Genomic DNA, 17,498 nt, shown 5'->3' with positions numbered 1-17,498 from the left:
TAGCTCATAGAGTTGCTGTGCAAACACTCAGCTCTGCCGATGCAGCATAAAAAGGAGGCATACACATTAGGTAAATGAATGGGCAGAGCTGTGTTCCAACAATACATTATTCACAAGAATAGGTAATGGGCCAAATTTAGCCCGCAGGCTGTAGTTTGCCAGTGCCTGGACTAACACGTGCTATGTGGCTGGTAAGGAGGATGCTATTTTTGTTGTCGTTATTAGGAAGTACGGAATATAGGCCATCTCCCCAAGATCTCCACGTTTTACCATCCTCGCTCAGCTCCATCCAGGCCTCCTTTCTAGCTGACCAGACTCAAGCTGGTAGAATAGAGCCACAACAGCTGCAGTTTCTAGAAAGGGAGAAGGCGGCAGGTCTCCTCTGTTTAGAAAGGTTTTCTCTTCTTATAGTCATCACGGTCACAGAGCCGAGAAAAAGGAAAACGAGGGTCAGAGCGCAAGGCCAGCACTTTACAGGAGCTCTCAGAGCAAACACCACAGACACCGAAGCCATTAAGGAAACTGTGAATTAAACCATGAGTCATAGGAGCTGCCGAAATCCCAGAGATGCAATAAATCATTCCTGTCAACTGTTCAGCACGAGTAATAAAAAAAAAAAAATCAATCCACTTAGCTGGAAATGAATTTGAAAATCGTGCTTTAAACAGTAGTAATGCGTGAGCAAAATAAAGAGAGAAACAGTTCTGCTATTTCATTTTTCAAGGAAGGACAAAGGAGAAGGATACCAGGGGGTTAATTTCTTTTACATCAAGAGAGAAGGAATCAATGAAGAATGGCTGTGTGAGTCAGCAGTTAGAAGCAAAGCTGAATGTGGTGGTTCACTCCTTCCTGAGGATATTAAACTCATCTTTTTTTTTTTTCAGGCTGTATTTCACAGTCCAGATCCTTCCCAAGGCCTAAGCTCTTCCTTGGATACTTTCAACAAGTCCTTTATTAACTAATCGCTTTGTAATTGCCTCTGATGTGTCAGGCTTGTGCCCAGCACTGAGAATGCAGTGCCCAGGGAGCCTCTGTTCTTGCCTCTAAGGCCTCTCTTGCCCCTCTTTCAATTTGCTAATTCCGGTGCCCACATTCCTAACTTTTCCCCCAGCAAAAGTCCTAAGAACCAAATCCTATCTATTTTCTCACATGGCTTCAAAGACCCATGTCATTACTGGGTGTCATAGATTTCTTTGCTCATGTACTTTCATCTTTGACTTTTGCTTGCTTCGTGTAGCTGTTAAAGACACAGTGTGGGGGTGTCTTTCTCATTAAATCTTTTCTCACAAAACTCCAGGGTGTTTTCAGCATTTAAGAAGAAACTGAAAGCTATGGGGCTTGTTTAAATGTGTACAAAGGCTTGTGGGGAAAGGGAAAGGAAATGAGAACAACTTGTCAGAATTTAACCATAGTTACCACTTGCAAAGTCATAAAAATAAGGTGGGGACAGTTAAATGCCTGGACTGCATTGAAGGTCTTATTCAGGAGGGCATCTGTAGTAGGTACAAGGCACAGTGGTGTCCCCCCACGCCCACCCCCACAAAAGATGTCCATGTCCTAATGCCTGGAACCTGTGAATATGTTACTCTGCCATGTAATGACTACATGGCAAAAGAGATTTTGCAGGTGTGATGAAGTTCAAGGACCTAGATGGAACATTATCCTGGATCATCTGGGTGGGCCAATGTAATCACAACGGTCCTCATAAAGCAAAGAGGAAGGCAGGAGAGTCAGAAAGAAAAAGATTTGAAGATGCAACACTACAGGCTTTGAAGATGGAAGGAGTAGCCATGAGGCGAGGAGAGCAGCCAGCCTCTAGAAGCTGAAAAAGGCACCGAGCACACTCTGTGGCAGAGCCCTCAGCAAGCAATGCAGCCCTGCCGACTCATTTCAGACTTCTAGTCGCCAGAACTGACAAATAATAAATTCGTGTTTAAGCCACTAAGATGGTGGTAATTGTTTACATCAGTGATCGGGAACTAATAGAGCACACCTGTACATGTACGTTGCTAACAGATGCGGGAAAGGGGGGGGCGGTACCCATTAATGCAAGTGTGCTAATTTGCCACCCTAGTTGATTTGCTTATAGTCATGATAAGCAAAGCAGTTTATTTTTTTCATCCTCTGCATCTCTGTTCTAAATAAAATAAGACCATCACAGTGGTTTGTTGGGAATTTGAGGTTATTTTATGGGCACAGCATGTTTCTTATATCAGATTATTTGTTGCACTAATGATTGAAAAACAGGAAAATACAAAATAGCACATGGGGAGCTGGAGAAAATGTTCTCTAAGAGGAACAACTATGTATTTGTGGGTATGTGTGGGCATGAACGAAACTATTTTCTAGCCCATGAGAGCTTCAGGACTCATAGAAACACAGCAATAAATAATTTTAAAATAGTTTTATCTTAAAAATCAAGTGGCCCTGATTTACAAAGAATAAAATATATTGTGTTCACATATTCTCAGTTTTAGTGCATAGTCCTTTTTATATCTCCATTTAAAAGACCCTCATTTATGAATAAATCAGTGTTCCAAAATAGGGACATTTCACAGTAACATTTCTAATTGCTCAAGTAATCAGGGTCTCAGTGGGTTGCAGAACAGGATTCTGGTTCTGATCACCCTGAGCTCTCAGAACTGTGAGGTTATTATTTATCCTTAACCCTTCATAGACCCCTTCCTATGGCTAGGACACTGCTCCAAGCACTTCATAAATATTAACTTGTTTGATCCCCAAGAGCAACCTTTTGAGGTGAACGCTTATCATCCCCACTTTACAAACTAGGAGACTGACGCATAGAGAGGCTAACTTGCCCAAGGTTCTAGAGAATTTTAGCCTCCTGGAAATTACCATAAAGGGGACTTAAGGACTGTCAGCCAACTCCCAGGATACCCCAGTAGCTCTCCAGCAGGAAGGCAAGGAACTGGCCCTGAAGAAGGGAGAGCAGAAGTCATGTGGATGATGACGTGACAAAGCTCTCACTCATGCACAGCCATGGTGGTGCAGTCCCAGAGCCAATCGGTAGAAGGTGCTTGACAGAGGAAAACTACTGGGACAAACGAACTGTTGGTGGTTAAAAAAAAAAAAAAAAATCATCATTTAGAATTTATATTATGTTCCTCGGACTGAAGAATCTTCCCACTAGAAGGGAAAATCTCCTTTCTCTTGGGGCTAAATTAGCTCAAGTTATCTTTGAGCTGAACACAAGTGTAGGCCATGGTGAGAGCAAAAGACCTCAGCACAGGCCAGATCACAAGTGGAAACTAGAGTGATCACCAAAGAGAAGGAGAAAGGATGTTGCTAAGAGAACATATCATCAAAGTTCTCATCACAAGCAACAAAACCAGTTTGTAACTATGTGTGGTGATAGATGTTAGCTTATTGTGGTCATCACCTTGTAGTATATACACATAGTGAGTTATGTTGTAAGCTGTCAACTTATACAATATTGTATGTCACTTACATCTTCCTAAAACTGGGGAAGGGGGAAAGTTTTCTGGTCCAGTTTGATCCCCATGACATCATAAACACAAGTGCATCACATGGGTCCAGGGGAAAAATAAACCATGACAATTAACCTCAAAGCCAGCAGTCTTTCAATGGTTTTTAAATTCTAGAATAGTAAAAACATTAAAGTATTTCACCATTTTTAAAGTTGAAGCGTAATTATTTCCATGTAATATAGTAAGTCAAAGTGGCTCATAATAGCTTATAACCAATCACCATAACAAATGTGTTTTTCTCACTGGCATGTCAGTTACAGGCAATTAGGTCTTTTTAAACTGCTTGTGATGCTAAAATTTCATCTTTAAGTTTGTTTGTCTCTAAGTATTTTAATATTCCATGCTCACCTCCATCATCGTTTAAAAAAGTGATTTTTTTCCTACTAAAGTTTTGTCCCCCATCACCTCAAAAAAGCAAACTAGAACCCAGAAAGTTTCATCAATCAGAACTCTGAATTAGAGTTCCACTAACTATGAATAAGAAACAAACATACTGAAAATTGAAACAAGGAAACATTTGGTTTATTTAAGAATAAGTACCCAAACATATGTGTCTAAATTTCCTGAGTTTTCAAGTCTTGGCCCAAAATATCTTGGGGAAAGCAGATATACCCAAGAGGTTTCTTGGCATACATCTTTCTGAGTTGTAAATACTAGGAGAATAACATTCCTCTAAATAATTTTGGTATATTCGGTGTTAAGAACAACATTTCGAACGGAATCTGACTCCATCAAAAGTTAGTGTTCAACTATAATTTTAATCAAATTATATAACAACTACTAATTTTGACAGCTTGTTTATTTATATTTATTCTGACACAAAGTAGAAGAGAGACATGGGGGTGGTGTCTCATGGGCATTAGAACACTAGGGAGCCTGGTGGGGATGCAGGCACCCTGACAACCTGCAGCAGGGCTGTGACCCGGAAGACAGCCTGCAGCAGAAAGCAAAGACTCCGCTAGGCCATGCCACAGAAGACCACAGATTCATGTGTGTGCATACAGCGGTCTTTCCGCGGGTCCCACTTACTAGAGCAGAGCTGATAAAATGGTCTCTTTTGCGACTTCTTCCCCTACGGCCACTGTCCATAAACTTATAAAATCACTGAATTTAACAGCTCAAGTCACATTACTCTTTGGGTAAGAAACTAGCAGACAAGGCATGAATTTTGTGGGTGACATAAAACCCGGCCCCACCCATGCAGAGGACAGAAAGTCTTGACTTTGAAGAGATCACTGGACAAAAGGGAGATGTCTGCAGAAAGCTGTTTACTGAGGCAGTGTTTATAAGAAATAAAAAATGCAAGCAAAATACCCATAAAAGAGGGAACTGTTTACGCATAGTGCACCCATACAATGGACTACTGTGTGGTCATTAAAAGCCACACTATGGATCTGTATTTGTTGTGAAACAGTATCCGTGAAATAGAGATGAATGAGAGGGAGCAATCGTAAAATCACATGCGCAGGGTGGTCCTATTTAAGTAAAATTGAACACATATAATGCATTTCTATATATGTGCAAAGAGACCTCACAGGATCCAAAATGGTAACTCTGGTTACCTGAGGATGTAATTCCCAGTGATCATTACTTCCCTATTTTCACGTCTACAATGAGCATGTAAGCTTTCTATAAAAATAATAAAGCTGGAGTACTATAGTTTCAACAAACCAAGCAGATCAATATGGACGTATTTTAAAAAGACAGTGCCAAGAATAAAAGAAACTGAATAAAATATACAAGAAAATAGCAAATATATAAAATAAAAATAGAGGGATATAATACAAGATATTTTACAAGAGCATACTTGAATAACAAGATACGTATGAACCATTTTTCAACAGTTAGTTGCCCCTGGTGGGGTGCAGGGGAGAAGGGAATGAGGGAGTGGAATGGGGGAAAATGAATAAACTGATAAATGAACTGCCTAAATCAGTGATAATAACTTACCCTGTACTATTACTCAATCCCCTATTACTGAGGTCCCCAAAATGTAAACAAAAATGTTAAAACATGAAACATTTCAATATATAAACATTCACCTACATAAAAATTGATACTTTATTAGCTATTTTCCAAGAAACTAAGGTATATCGATTTTAGAACCATTTAGACCTGCAGACAAATGGTCTTGGACATAAAACTTAACCTCACTAAGGTTTTGTGTATCTATAAAATAGATTTGTTTATCTGAAAAATAAGGAAAATAGTACTTATCTTTCTGAGGTGTTAAGATTTGTGGTAATGTTCTCAAAAATAATCATTACGATTCACATTTCAGCTCTGGCATTTAAAGAGCTTAGAACTCAAGGGGCGCCTGGGTGGCTAAGTTGGTTAAGCGGCTGACCTCAGCTCAGGTCATGATCTCGCAGTTTGTGATTTTAAGCCCCGCGTTGGGCTGTGTGCTGACAGCTCAGAGCCTGGAACCTGCTTCGGATTCTATGTCTCCCTCTCTCTCTGCCCCTTCCCTGCTCATGCTCTACCTCTCAAAAATGAATAAATGTTAAAAAAAATTTTTTTTAATAAATAAAGAGCTTAGAACTCTCATCCTTACAACAAGAAAAGGCTGGACAAACTAAAAACCAGTAAGTTGTCTGAGGCTGATCAGAGAAGCAAGTTTTCAAAGAAAATCACCACTCTGAAACCTGGAGAGACAGGCAAATCGAGAGTCATGGCCACAACCTGCTTATCTCAAACAGAAGCCACTGGAGCCATAAACCAGTTGGAACATCTAGATATTGTTCAAGTGTGGACTAGCCCAAGATTGACAAACTCCTGAAAACTACCATCTTAGGAGGGTCTCTGTATTTTCATGGGATTTATCTCCAGAGTCCCCACTGGGTTCTCATGGTCAGGAGCCCAGAACGATCCCCTTATGACCCAAGTAGGGAGAGCAGCAGAGCAATCTTGGTAAACCATGTCCAGAGTCTTCGCCATAATAGAGGCCTAGTCTTCGGAAGCAAAAATTTTACCAGAGCCTTGTCCCAGAGATCATCTCACTAGAGAACCATCTAACATTCCTACCTCACCTAATTGGGAGAGGGGAAAGCAATACAAGAAGAAATATATGTGATGATCACAGGTCAGAGTCCCATCCACTAGAAGACCAGATTTCAGTGAAGATTATAGAATGCTTCACCTCCTCCACACCTCAGCACCCCACCAGCAGGACACCAGTATACTAGCAGATTACAGCTCAAAGACCTGAAAGACACAGATTCTTGCTGAGGAGGAGTCCTTAGGGAAGTTCAAAGTCAAAAGGAGAGACAAAACCCAAGACACCAGAGGAATCTGAAGCCTCTGATGCCTAGAGCTACAACATACATAAAACAAAGCCCAACTCCTAGACTGATGAACACAAACCCTCACACTTAGAGGCCTTTTTACCTTAGTTCCTATTACCCAACACAATAAATCTAACTTTTGAATAAAAAAAATACAAGCCATGCCAGAAAGCAAGAACAACAGTCTGAAGAGACAAAATAAGCATCAGAACCAGATCAGGTGTGACACAAATGTTGGACTTACACAACAGGGTATTTAGGATAACTCTAATGATGGTAAGAACTCCAAAGAAAAGAATAGACAACATGCAAGAAGAGAAGACTAATAGATTTGGAAAGAGAATGGGAAATGCTGAAAATCAAAACCACTGCAATAGAAATGAAGAAGTCCTTCAATGGACTCAGGAGCAGACTCAGTATCGCTGGGGTATCTGTGAGCTTGAAGAGAAGTCATTACAAATTTCCCAAATTGAAATGCAAAAAGAAACTTAAAAAAAAAAACAGAATAAAACATCCAAGAAACGGGGATGATTTCCAAAGATAAAACATGTGTATAATTAGAATACCAAAAGGAAAAGAGAACAGAAGAAATTTTTGAAATAATAATGGCTGAGAACTATCTAAAATTAATGGTAACAACAAACCACATCCAAGGAGCTCAGAGAACGCCAAGCAAGATAAATACCAAATATATGCATATATTTGGTATAAATACCAAAACATGCGTGTGCGCGCGCACACACACACACACACCTCTAGGCATATCATATTCCAACTGCAGAAACCCAAAGACAAAGAGAAAATCCACAAAGAATCCTAAGAATAAAAAAACATTTACCTGTAGAAGAACAAAAATATAAACTATATCTGACTTATCAGAAACCATGCTAAGAAGAGGATAAAGTGAAATATTTAAATAGTTGAGAGAAAACAAACACCAACCTGGTATCGCTATTAAGCAAAATTATCCTTCAAATATGAAGGACAAATAAAGTCTTTCTTGATAGCAGGATAATTCATCACTAGCAGACCTCTACTGCAAGAACAGTTACATAATTTTCCTTTTGCCTAAAGAAAATCTTTTAAGTTAGAAGCTTGTCTCTACATAAAGAAAGGGAGAGAGTATCAGCAAAGAAATAAATGAAGCAAAAGGAAAATATTTTATTTTTCTTTTACTTCATTGATCTATAACCTAACTGTTCAAAGTAATAGTAATAACGTATTGTGTCATTATACCATATGGACAAACAATGTCCTAAGGGACAGGATGGAGGAACTGGGAGTGCACTGTCATCAGGTACTCACATTACACAGGAAATGCAATAGTGTTATTTAAAGTTGGACATGTATTAGTCTAAAATGTACATTTTAGGGGCGCCTGGGTGGCGCAGTCGGTTAAGCATCCGACTTCAGCCAGGTCACGATCTCGCGGTCCGGGAGTTCGAGCCCCGCGTCAGGCTCTGGGCTGATGGCTCAGAGCCTGGAGCCTGTTTCCGATTCTGTGTCTCCCTCTCTCTCTGCCCCTCCCCCATTCATGCTCTGTCTCTCTCTGTCCCAAAAATAAATAAACGTTGAAAAAAATAAAATAAAATGTACATTGTAAACTTTAGCGCAACCAAGGCAAAGCTTTTTTAAACAAGTATAATTGCTACACTAAAAGAAGAGAAAAGGTTGTATGTATAACATAAAACACTCAACTAAAACCAGAGAAAGCGAGGGCGCCTGGGTGGCTCAGTCGGATAAACATCTGACTTCCGCTCAGGTCATGATCTCACAGTTTGTGAGCTCAAGCCTCACTTTGGGTGAGCTCAAGCCCCGCTTCTCTCTCTCTCTCCCTTTCTCTCTGCCCCTGGCTCACTTGCACCCTTTCTCAAAACAAACAAACAAACAAACAAAAACAGAGAAGGCAGAAAAAGAAGCCTCTGGTAATAAGCAAAAAAGTTATAAATGTAGTTGATACAAACCCACATGTACTAATAACTACTTTAAATATGAATGATCTCAACACAGCCATTAAAAGAAAGCAATTGTCATAATGCCCACCAAACAAGACCCAATTATATATTGTCTACAAGAAAACTACTAAAGAGGGGCACCTGGGTGGCTCAGTTGGTTCAGTGTCTGACTTCAGCTCAGGTCATGATCTCACGGTTCATGGGTTCAAGCCCCCATCGGGCTCTGTGATGACAGCTCAGAGCCTGAAGCCTGCTTCAGATTCTGTGTCTCCCTCTCTCTCTGTCTCTCTCACTTTCACTGTCTCTGTCTCTCAAAAATGAATATTAAAAAAAAACACTAATGAAAAAAAGACTCTTGATAGGTTGCAAGTAAAGGGATAGAGAAAGATATGCTACTGCTCATCAAAAAAACAGTTCACTGGAGTAGCTTTATTAATTTCAGACCAAGCAGATTTCAGAACAAGGAAAAATATCAGAGATAAAAAGAGGCACTACATACTAATAAAGGCATCAATCCCCTAAGAAGACATAACATTTCTAAACATGTATGTACCCAAAAATAAAACATCAAAATCCAGGAGGCAAAAATGATGGAACTGAAAGAATAAAATGAGAAATCCACTACTATAGCTGGGGACTCCAGCCCCACCTACCCCAATAATTGCCAGATCAAGCAGGCAGGAAATCAGTTGACCTGAATAGTACTGTCCATCACCATAATCTAATTCACATCTGTGGAAAACTCCATCCAACAGCAGAACACACTTTCTTCTCAAGTTTGCATGCAATGTTCACCAAGGTAAACCACGTTCTGGGCCACAAAATATACCCTACCAAATTTAAAAGAAAACTCACACAAAGTATGTTCTCAGACCACAGTGAAATTAAACTAGAAATCTGTGACTGAAATACACCTGGAAAAATCCCCACATATTTAGAACCAAGTTCTAAATACTATGTAAGTTACAGTAGAATTTCAAGAGAAATTTCAAAATATTTTGAACTAAATAAAAATGCAAATACAACTTAGGAAAATTTATGAGATGTAGCAAAATCAATGTTTAGAAGGAAATTTATAGCATTTAATGCATGTATCAGAAAAGAGATTAAAAAAATCAATAACCTAAACTCCTACCTTAGGAAACTAGAGAAGTAAGAACAATTTAAGCTTACAGCAGAAGAATAGAAACTAGAGCAGAAATCAATGAAACAGAAAACAAGAATAGAAAAAAAATAATAAAACCAAAAATTGATTTTTTGTCTTAGAAAAACAAAAGTGAGCAAGATTGATAAACTCCTAGCCAAGCTAACCAAGAAAAAAGAAAGAAGACACAACTTACCCATATTGGGAATGAAAGGGAGGTCATCTCTACTATTCCAAGGACATAAAAGGATAATACAGTAATACTGTGAACAACTCGATGTCCACAAGTCTGATGATTTAGAGGAAATGGACCAATTCCTTGAGACATACAAACTACCAAAACCCATTCGAGGAGAAGTAGATATAGGGCTATTGAAATTATTAAAGAAAGTTAATAACTAAAATAACCTTGCAAAAAAGAAATCACCAGGTTCAAATTATGTCACTGGTAAATTCTACCCAACACTTAAGGAAGAAGTGTTATCCATACTTCCCAATCTCTCCCAGAAGGCAGAGGGAACACTTCTTCATTCTATGAGGTCATCATTTTCCTAATACCAAAACAAGATGACAAAACAAAAAAGAAAACCACAGACCAGTATCTCTCATGAACATACATGTGAAAATCCTCAAGAAAATATTGGCAAATCCAAAAAAAACTATCCACTTCAATCAAATGGGATTTATTCCAGGTGTGCAAGGCTGGTTCAGTATTCAAAAAAATCAATCAATGTAATCCACCACGTGGGCCTAGAGCACCTCTTGAGAAAACAAAAACGAAAACTCCCGATCAAGATGGAGGTATGTGAAAGGGATGCAAGAGCCAACGAAAAGATGTGGAACAATCTGACCAACAAAACAAAGTTGTATTAGATTATAACCTGCAGTGTAATACACAGAGCCACGAATCTACACTGATAAAAACAAATGAGTGAATAAATGGGGAATAATAAAGAAATCTCCCAAGAAGAAAAGTTCTAACAGATTTATGTAGATACTCTGCCCTTAAGGAAGTGGAGCATAAATTCATGTTTTAAGTATGTGTTATGCCTAGTGATTTTCTTCCCAAGAGGACAGTGTGGAAAGGGAGTGGGGAAAAAAAGAGTAATGACAGTGGAGAAACCTGACAAACGCTACCTCAGCCAGGTGATCAAGGTCAACATCAACAGTAGGAAGTCAAATTCATAGTATGGACCCACAATACAATGTGATGAGAATGGCACTTCACCTCTGTAATCTTCCTTCCAAAAAAACAGATTCTCTGGTATAATCATGAGGAAAACATCACACAAACACCCAATGAGGGACATTCTCCAAAAATCTGACCGGTAAACCTCAAAACTGCCAAGGTCATCAAAAATAAAGGAAGTCTGACAAACTGTGACAACCTAGAGGTGCCTAAGGAGACATGAAGACTAAATGCAATGTAGTATCCTGGAAAGGATCTCAGAACAGAAAATTGACATTAGGGAAAAACTGAGGAAATTTGAATCAATTACAGAGTTTAGTTTACAATCATCTATCAATACTGGTTTATTAATTGACAAATGTACCATATTATTAATGTAAGAGGTCAGTGGGTGACACTGGACACGAGGTATGTGAGAGCTCTCTGTACTATCTTTGCAGTAATTCTGTAAATCTAAAACTGCTCTAAAATAGAAACTTTACCTTTAAAATGATCATTATTAGGTTAAAATTAATACAGCGTGCCAAAATATTTTTCAGGGTAATCGACACAGGCAGTAGGATATCTCCTCATCTCCCAGTATAATGTCCAGGTCACAAATACATTTGTCCAACTGAGCAATTTGTCCATCAGCCACACATCAATAGGCGACAACTGGCAAAGCAGTGTCTATTTCTAAGAGAGTAAGTCAACTTGTAGACACCCCAGACTAGCTGCATCACCACACCTTCACACCCACGTGCTGAAGATGTAGTCACTAGATTGACAGATGATCCAATGAGCATTATCTGGCTTTGAAAAATTGAACAAGAAAAAAGGCAAAACCTGACTATTTTGTTCTACCTTTGAATTGTACTGCTTGGGGCCAGCCACTTTCCAACCCAGGTTCAGTTAGCACCGTTCTTCCTTTCCTCTCCATGGTGGATCCTTAGAGGCTGTGTAATGGTTAAAAGGCAGGCCCAAGTCAGGAAGAGAGAGGAGAAGCTTCAGGAGAGGGAAAATCCAGGAACTGAAGCCAAACCTCTAAATAATTGACTTGCTATAGAGGCTCCATTGTCTTTCTCTTATCTTCTTCTGACTTTTAAGTGAGAATCCTATTCTTCATCACAAATTTCTTTCAGTCTTGCCTTATGGCTTTATAGATGACTGGCACTTCTAAATTGTGAGAATGGTTTACCTTTCTGGCTGAACAGTCTCAAAAATCATTTTATTAGGGAAGAAAACAGGGCTAACAGCTCAGTGAATTCTCTCTTGGCAGCACGTCTTTTTATTTCAGAATTTCATCGTGACTTGTTTCCCTTGTCCCTCTGCCACCGTCTAGTCTAACATCCTAACAACAGGCTATAACTTGTAATTTGGATTTTCAAAGCTGTATTTTTCAGACATGTTCTTTCTGTCCAAATTCAAGACACTATTTCAATGTCAGATGGAGGGACAATGAGAGAAAACATGTGCATGTACACACACACATGCTTACACATGCGCACACACACACACGCACACACACACACACACACCCTACCTTCAGGTCAAAGCTTTGCCTGAATTTCTAGCTCCAATATTTTCTGGTTTGCGCTTTCCTCTGTTTCTGAGCATCTAGCTTCCTGGGTTATAAAGGAAGTTTGGGGGCTTAGTTATATTTATTATTCAGTGACCTTAAATAGAATTCCAACCATTATATTTTCGAATCAATACTGAACATTCTGCTTCCTAAAATACAGAGATCTTTGCAAATAAAAGCATTCTGACCTTCAAGAACATTTAATTTAAGCACACAAGCATCTTGTATTATTGCTGGAGTCTTTATATTCTCAACTTTATTCATGCGTTCTGCGCTCCATGCCAATCACGATTAAGTTAGTGAAACTTACTGTGCTCAGTGTCTTCCAATATGAGGCAGAATCGTTTACATCTCTCTATCCAGGTGCTTCTTCCTACAAACATTCCCACGTCTTAAATAGAAATACTGTTTACCAATACCTCCAAGGGAAATTTCATCTATCTTTTTAGTTGTTGAAATTTTAGAACTCTAAGTGATTAAAAATTAATTAGCCCAACACTTCATTTTATATGAACATAATCTGTAATTTGTAAGAACACTATAGTAGCCTTATTACCAAATACATGCTATAGTATAAAGTATCTTACATTTTAGGTTTGTGCCTCTGCTAAAAAAATTAGATAGAGGAGGCAAAAGAGTTGACAAGATTCCTACTAAGCATGAACTTATACTCTTTTTAATGTATGAGTATTATGTGCCAACACATGGCAATTAGCAAAGTAAACAACTGTGCCATTATAGTAATTAAACTCCTTAAGTTAGCTGTTCTTTTAAGTTTATTTATTTTGAGAGAGAGAGAGAGAGAGAGAAAGAGAGAGAGATTGAGTGGGGGAGGGGCAGAGAAAGGGGGAGAGAGAGAATCCCAAGAAGGCTCCACAATGTCAACAGAGAGCCAGATGTGGGGTTTGAACTCATGAAGTGTGAGATCCTGACCTAAGCTGAAATCAAGAGTCAGATGTTTAACCAACTGCGCCACCTACACACCCCTTATGTTAGCTGTTCTACTATCAAGTTTTACCTTGATTTTCAATGGGTGTTAGTGATTAGAATGCAAAACTATTCGACTGTCACCAATACACTTCAATTTATACCCCTCAAGTTTCACACACCATACAGTTTCCGTATACACCTGAATATATGTACATATTTTTATCTTACCTTGATCCAAAGAAGACTTCGAGCCATTTACAAGAATTCCTGTGATGTAGCAAAATAAGAACCCATCAAAGACAAGAAAAATATGAGCCAAAGGACACACATCATCACTAATAGTCACTACTAGGAAGCCACAAATAAGGTTGGGACACAGTAGCATTTACGTCAGAGATAAACCAACAATTTGGGTCTAAGTTTGCCAACTACCAATAGGAAAATGGATGCAATTTCAAGTTTCACAGAATCTACAAGGAAAAAATAAGCCAGTTGCTCAAGGAAAGCACTACTGCTGAGACCAGAGAACAAAGTATCTCCCAATTCTGTCTCAGAAAGGTCACAGTTTAATTGTTTAATTGTGGTGATAAAAATATTTTTATGAGTGCAAAAGTGCAAAATTTCCCAGGGATAAGATTTTTTTTTAATTATACTACATGCTAGGATTCTATTAGGTTGCCTATATTAATCAATTTGGGTACTCAGTTCTCTGAATTATCAACTGATACATTTTAGATTCTCTAGCAATGGTATCTGACCAAGGGTGGTATGGCTTTAAAAGTATGGGAGGGTGGGGGGCCTGGGTGGCTCAGTTGGTTAACGGACTGATGACTGATGTCAGCTCAGGTCATGATCTCACGTCTCGTGAGTTCGAGCCCCACATCGGGCTCTGTGCAGACAGCTGAGAGCCTGGAGCCTGTGTCTCCCTCTCTTTCGGCCCCTGCCCCACTCACATTCTGTTTGTCTGTCTGTCTCTCTCAAAAATAAATATTTTAAAAAATATTTAAATAAAAAAATTTTGTTAAAAACTATGGGAGGGCAATTGTTAGCTGTTATAATGATGGGAGGTGGGCACTGCTGGCATTTAGTGAGCAAGGTCTGGGATTTTAGCATACTATGATGCATAGGAAAATATAAAGAATCCTAATGTACCAAATGACAATTGCAGCCTCATTGGGAATTACTGAGAGAAATGAATGGATTGTATATCTTTCAAATAATCCTTCTACTGATTTCATTTCTCCCAGACAAGCTATTAAAAGGTATCACATGGCAATGAACTTAAAATGTGGGACGCCTGGCTGGCTCATTCAGTAGAGCATGCAACTCTTCACCTCAGGGTCATAAGTTCAAGCCCCATGTTGCTTGTGGAACCTACTTTAAAAAAAAGTTAAAAAATTATACTCCATGGCAAGCACTCAAAACACATTTTTGGGCTATTAACCCTGACCATGGCATGAGGCTTAACTTAAATAACAGATTTCCTATGGAAGGCAATTTATCTGTAAAGAAAATAAGACAATAAAAACAAAACAAAATTAAGATTTATCTTTCCTCCTACTCTAGCCACAACTCAATAGCTAAGAATAGCCATCATGTTGTCTGTCCATAATATATACATATTGCATAGATAATTCCATATGTACATGTGGTTGATACATGAATAATAATAGTTCGTTCCAATTCCTGGGTAAACCTACAACCTTTTTTTTTTTTTTTCCATGCATGGGTTTCTTCATTATTTTGACACCAAAACCTGGTGTAATGACTCTGACCTAACCCTTCAAACCATCCAGGGCTTTGTTCATAAAAGGTCCCTTCATTTCTAAGTCCTCCACATGAGAGTACTCTCATTATTTCTTTTTTTTTAAATTTTTTTTTTAACGTTTATTTATTTTTGGGACAGAGAGAGACAGAGCATGAACAGGGGAGGGGCAGAGAGAGAGGGAGACACAGAATCAGAAACAGGCTCCAGGCTCCGAGCCATCAGCCCAGAGCCTGACGCGGGGCTCGAACTCACGGACTGCAAGATCGTGACCTGGCTGAAGTCGGACGCTTAACCAACTGTGCCACCCAGGCGCCCCTATTTCTAATTTTAGTAGTAGTAGTATTACTGGCTATTAAAACTGATATTTACTACCATTCTCCAAACATTTCATCTTCAATCTTGCATCTCTATCACAACAATAGGATATTATTTTGATGAATAAACCACTATGTTGTTCATCCTAAGAATTTTTGTTACCTAATTATCACTCCCCACCCACATCCAGTAAAAACGTACCATGGACACTGAGGCTTTGGGGAGATGTGACACAGCCAAAGGCACACAACACAGTCAGATTTTTGGTTTTGAAACGCATGACAGAGACATTGTCTTGAAATCCAAAGTGTATGATAAGCAAGAGCTAGGAATTTTGGAAATCAATAGACCAATGTTGAAGAACCAAGATATAAAGTTTATGTCTTAATCGTAAGAGAATGTAAGAAAGGCAAGACTATTCATTCCAATGGCAAGACAAGGACTTCCCAGGCAAAGGAGAGAGACCAAGAGAAAGACATTGCCCAGGAATAAGGTTGGTTGGAAGAGAAGAGGGGACTAGATTTCAGGTACCACAAAGGAAGGTGCTGAGCCAGGAATATCATGGCCTCTGCTCAAGTCAGAATATTGCCAGAACGAGGGAGCTATAAGGAAGCTCAGCTGGCCCCAAAACAATCTAACAAAGCACAGGGAAATCCCTCACTTCACTCCTGAACAAAGGAGCTACAATTATCCAGCTTGTCACCAAGCAGCAAGGGTCTCCCATTAATAGCAGCCTGTCCATCATCAATTGACAGCCTAGGAAGAATGACATACTGCCTGTATCACAAGAATTTTAGTTTGGACCCATCCATGTGGACAACTGTTGCATTACGAGCTTGGTTTAATTATAAGACCTTCCTAACAGAGAGCAGGGCTTTGGGCAACCAGAGGGAAAACATCGATGATATGGGGATGAGAACCCATAACACTTTGTGTTTTCATGAAATTATACAAATCCAGCCTGAGATCAGTATGTCAGGCCTCACGTGACAACATCCCACAGCTTTTCTGCTGCTATCTATGCTCTACAAAACTTGTCTGAGTACATATTACCTTAATGTCAGTGAGTACAAGACCAGAATATCTGAACATCTTTAAAAATACAGTTTAAGACATACAAATGGAGTTGTTCTGTTGAAGTAGGGCCTGGGGCTTCAGAGCCCTTGCTATATGGCCTCTCTCTTACCACTTGCACCATCCACCACCAGCTCAGGTAGTGAGGATGATCCTTGCCATCCTTCTAGAAAAACAATTTGCAAAGTACTCCAGAATTTTCTTGTAAGGATTTGATCTGGTCTATTAACATGCAATGATGATGCTTTCTACATATAAGAAATATAAACATTTCTGACTGCATCGGAATCACCTGCGAAGTATTTGTGTTTGTATTTATTGTCCCTACTTTGGAGACTGTGACCCATAGATCTGATATGGCCCAGAAATCCCTGTTTTCACAAGCTTCCCAGGTGACATAGACACTCAGGCACGTTTTCAACCCATTGAAATGAAGTTCACAAGCGGTGCTGTTAAAATCTTTCAAAGCCTCCAAATGGTACCAACACTTCATTGACCTACTCTAGGATGGGTTGGCTTAATGCTTCATCAGACAAATTCCCCCCAAGTGACTATTTAGCCTTTTTGTGACTTATTTGGAAGCCAAGTTTTCCATTACTGAAGTAACAGACGTGATTTCATGTCATCCCCCACCTGTATTTTCAAAGTGACTTTATGATGTGTTTGTGTTATTTTTCATTTTATTCTGTAGGCCAGATTCATGTATTTTACACTGAAATAAAAGGCTTTTTGCTATATAAATCCCTATATAATCAGTGTTCCCTGCACT

The 17,498-nt window shown here is 39.1% G+C and overlaps 1 long non-coding RNA gene across 3 annotated transcripts in view; it reads right to left on the bottom strand.

Annotated features, from left to right (window-relative positions):
* LOC109496461 overlaps positions 1–17,498 on the bottom strand; it is a 122,989-nt gene that overhangs the window by 90,280 nt on the left and 15,211 nt on the right. For 2 of the 3 annotated variants that reach the window (XR_002152475.2, XR_006593054.1), the window contains exon 2: positions 13,801–13,839. The exons of the other annotated variant lie outside the window; for it this stretch is intronic. This is a non-coding gene — a long non-coding RNA (uncharacterized LOC109496461). The remainder of the gene's footprint in view (positions 1–13,800; positions 13,840–17,498) is intronic. 3 annotated transcript variants of the gene reach the window in all.

The sequence above is a fragment of the Felis catus genome, chromosome X (assembly GCF_018350175.1).
Source record: "Felis catus isolate Fca126 chromosome X, F.catus_Fca126_mat1.0, whole genome shotgun sequence".
NCBI classification, from domain to species: Eukaryota; Metazoa; Chordata; class Mammalia; order Carnivora; family Felidae; genus Felis; species Felis catus.
The sequence above is the reverse complement of the archived record's forward strand: the minus strand, read 5'-3'. Positions and strand labels throughout refer to the sequence as shown.